The 4,243-nt window shown below is 57.0% G+C and overlaps 1 pseudogene; it reads left to right on the top strand.

Annotated features, from left to right (window-relative positions):
* The first annotated feature begins 1,000 nt into the window (after positions 1–1,000).
* On the top strand, positions 1,001–1,145 carry LOC143243449 (5.8S ribosomal RNA; annotated as a pseudogene).
* The last annotated feature ends 3,098 nt before the right edge of the window (positions 1,146–4,243 follow it).

Consider the following 4,243-nt stretch of genomic DNA (forward strand, 5'->3'; position numbering starts at 1 on the left):
TGTCTGGTTAATTCCGATAACGAACGAGACTCTAGCCTATTAAATAGACGACTGATCACACGCGTCGGTCGATCTCAGAGGGACAAGCGGCGTTTAGCCGCACGAGACAGAGCAATAACAGGTCTGTGATGCCCTTAGATGTCCGGGGCCGCACGCGCTACACCGAAGGAATCAGCGTGATTGCCCCCCGTCCGGTAGGACGGCAACCGTTGAACCTCCTTCTCGATAGGGATAGGGCTTGTAATTATTCCCTGAACGAGGAATTCTGTAAGCACGAGTCATCAGCTCGTGTTGATTACGTCCCTGCCCTTTGTACACACCGCCCGTCGCTACTACCGATTGAATGATTTAGTGAGGTCTTCGGACTGGCTGCTGGAGCGGCTTTCGGGTCGCGCCTGTGTGCCGGAAAGATGACCAAACTTGATCATTTAGAGGAAGTAAAAGTCGTAACAAGGTTTCAGAGGTGAACCCGCGAAGGATCATCGGGATGTAGAGAGTGCCCAGCTCGGCCCGTCTGCTGGCAGGGATTCCCACCCAAACAAAGACTCTCCTGAACAATACCCGGGAGGTTTTGGACCGTCCGCGAAAGGGGTCCGCGTAGCACATGGTTAATACGTGTTTGGTCTCGCCGCGTGGCTCTCCCGCATCCAGTGGGATGAGAGCTCAGAACGTTCAGGTGTTTCCATATGCTCGCGTCAAGCCTGCAACCGTGTTTTGTCCCTCTGCCCCGTCAGGGTAGGGAAACAAGGGTTACAGTGAGCACGCGGCTCTGTTTCGCGGGGACAAACTCGGCTGCTAGGTTTAATGAGGCCCTTTAGTCTTTAGAAGGGGCCTGCTTCATGTGATAAAGTCTCGAACTGAAAATCCACCGTCGGCGGGTGTGAGGAAATATTAAGGAGCCCCCGAGGGGTTCCTTGTGGCAAACAGGAGAGGCTGCACGCCTCCATTTCCTCCAGTTCGAGAATGTGGTCTTTAATTGAAACAGGACGGAAAGATTCACGACTCTAAGCGGTGGATCACTCGGCTCGGTCGATGAAGAACGCAGCTAGCTGCGAGACTTGCGTGAATTGCAGGACACATTGAGCACTCATTTTCGAACGCACACAGGCTCCGTCACGCCCGGAGCCTCGCCTGTCTGAGGGTCGGAATACAGTCTCCTAGGCATGTTTGGTGAGAGGGCAGTCTCCCTCTTGCCACCGGCCACATTGGTCTCGTCGGGGAGGCGGTAGTCGCAATCCCGTAGACCGAAAGTAAGTTTGAAAAGTGCCTGAATAGAACAACAGCTCGCGAGCCGGGAAGCATCGGCACCTGTCTCTCCTTCTCCTCCACGTCAGGAGGCGTAGCGGGTACGTTGAACGCGGTTGCCCATGCAGCCGGAAGCACGAAGGAAGGAGGTGCAGTCGGACGATGTTGTCGACCCCAGATCAGACGAGAGTACCCGCTGAATTTAAGCATATAAATAAGCGGGAGGAAAAGAAACCAAAAAGGATTCCCTTAGTAACGGCGAGAACGGGGAACAGCCCACCGCCGCCCCGCGTCCTGTCGGGCGTATGGGGAAATGTGGCGTTTGGGAGGTACCCTTCTGTCGACGGTTTGGTGCAAGTCCCCTGACTGGGGCTATACCCCGTAGCGGGTGCAAGGCCCATAGTTGCCGGTGCCGTCGGCGGAGGTCTCCTCTCTGAGTCGGGTTGTTGAGAGCGCAGCCCCAAGTGGGTGGTAAACCCACCTAAGGCTAAATACGTCCACGAGACCGATAGTAAACAAGTACCGTGAGGGAAAGTTGAAAAGAACTTTGAAGAGAGAGTTCAAGAGCGTGAAACCGCTGAGGTAAACGGGTGGGCCCCTGCCGATGGCAGGGGATTCAGCCGGTAAAGCGGAGGTAGCAGCGTTTCCGGACTCCGAGCAGGACGGAGCTGCTTCTGAATGTCTGTTTTGCCGGCGCACCTTCCCCTGTCCGGACGCCGCCACCGGTTGGGCGAGTCTGAAGAGTGCGGTCAGGAGGTCGGGCAAGGAAGGTACCCTATGTCGGAGCTGCACGTTCCGTCGAGCACAGCCAGCCCGTCCGAACGGACGCGCCACCCAACCGAGGTTACTAGGCCCCGTGGCCTGGCGTGCCTTCCCGTAAAACGTGGAGCGGCATCTCGTCGGCAGTCGTCGACCTGAGACCAACCACCCAGCGCGTGGTTTGTGTAAGGTTGGCGGCGTTGGTCTGGCGAAGCTTCCGAGGAGGTGCTTACGGTCGGCGGCGAGTAGGTCGGTCACCCACCCGACCCGTCTTGAACACGGACCAGGAGCCTAAACATGTGCGCAAGTCATGGTCTTGTACAGGCCCAAAGGCGCAATGAGTGAAGGTCGGCGGGCTGCCGACTTCAGGATCCTCGCCTTCGTCCGAAGGCGGGCGCACCAACGGCCCGTCCATGCCGCGAAGTCGGCGGGGCGGAGTGAGAGCGTACACGTTGGGACCCGAAAGATGGTGAACTATGCCTGGCAGACGAAGCCAGAGGAACTCTGGTGGAGGTCCGCAGCCCTGACGCAAATCGATCGTCAGACCTTGGTATAGGGCGAAAGACTAATCGAACCATCTAGTAGCTGGTTCCTCCGAAGTTTCCCCAGGATAGCTGGTGCTCGATCAGTCTCATCCGGTAAAGCGAATGATTAGAGGCCTTGGGGCCGAAACGACCTCAACCTATTCTCAAACTTGGGGTTAAAAGTCCGGTTTGCTCGACTGAAGCCCGGACGTTGGATGTGAGTGCCCAGTGGCCATTTTGGTAAGCAGAACTGGCGCTGTGGGATGAACCAAAAGCCGGGTTAAGGCGCCCGATGCAAGACGCCCATGAGATCCCATGAAAGTGTTGGTTGCTATAGACAGGGACGGTGGCCATGGAAGTTGGAACTGCTAAGGAGGTGTAACAACTCACCTGCCGAAGCAACTAGCCCCTGAAAATGGATGGCGCTTGAGCGTCGAGCCTATAGCCTGGCCGCCGCGGCACATAAGTGGAAACTTATGCCGCGGCGAGTAGGAGGGTCGCAGCGGCGAAAGCGTTGAAGGTGCCGGGCGCAAGCCCGCCTGGAGCCGCCGCTGGTGCAGATCTTGGTGGTAGTAGCAAATACTCAAGTGAGAACCTTGAGGACTGAGGTGGAGAAGGGTTCCATGTGAACAGCAGCTGAACATGGGTCAGTCGGTCCTAAGGGATAGGAGAAATCGTTCGAAAGCGGACCATAATCAATTGACGGCAGGTCCCGCGACTGACCGAAAGGGAATCGGGTTAATATCCCGAACCCGGACACGGAGATAGGCCTTGGCCCGCGGTAACGCAACCGAACTGGAGACGTCGCCGACGGAGTCCCGGAAGAGTTGTCTTTCTTTGTAGGGATCGGCTCCTGGAATCGGCTCGCCCGGAGATAGGGATGCTGTACCCGTAAAGCACCGGCTCTTGCGGTGTCCGAGTCCTGTCGGCCCTTGAAAAACTGGAGGGAGAGAGTGTGATTCGTGCCGGACCGTACCCATATCCGCAGCAGTTCCCAAGGTGAACAGCCTCTAGTCGATAGAACAATGTAGGTAAGGGAAGTCGGCAAAACGGATCCGTAACCCGGGACAAGGATTGGCTCTGAGGGCTGGGTCTGGTCGGGCTGAAGTCCGACGCGGGTGTGGTACTGCACCGACTGGGCGAGGCTAGCCTTCGACGGCCTCGGTCAAGCCCGGACCAGCGTCGGGACCTTCCCGTGAAAGGCCTCAGCTACGCGGTGCCGGGATCCAGCCTGGCGCGACCGTTTCGGCCAGCAACTAACAAAGCCGACTCCAGAACTGGCACGGACCGGGGAACCGACTGTCTAATTAAAACAAAGCATTGCGATGGCCGTCGGACGGTGCTGACGCAATGTGATTTCGCCCAGTGCCTGAATGTCAAAGTGAAGAAATTCAACCAAGCGCGGGTAAACGGCGGAGTAACTATGACTCTCTGGTAGCCAAACGCCCCGTCATCTACCAGTGACGCGCTGAATGGATTAACGAGATCCCACCCGTCCCCATCTGCCATCATCTAGCGAAACCACAGCCAAGGGAACGGGCTTGGAGAAATCAGCGGGAAAGAAGACCCTGTTGAGCTTGACTGTCTGACTCCTGTGAAGAGACATGAGAGGTGTAGCATAAGTGGGAGGTCGCCCCAGGCCGTTGAATACTACACTACTTTCACGTTTTTTTACTGACTCGGTGAAGGGAGAGCGGACCGCAGGGTCCACGTTT

This window comes from Tachypleus tridentatus, unplaced genomic scaffold, assembly GCF_004210375.1.
Source record: "Tachypleus tridentatus isolate NWPU-2018 unplaced genomic scaffold, ASM421037v1 Hic_cluster_2, whole genome shotgun sequence".
NCBI lineage: Eukaryota > Metazoa > Arthropoda > Merostomata > Xiphosura > Limulidae > Tachypleus > Tachypleus tridentatus.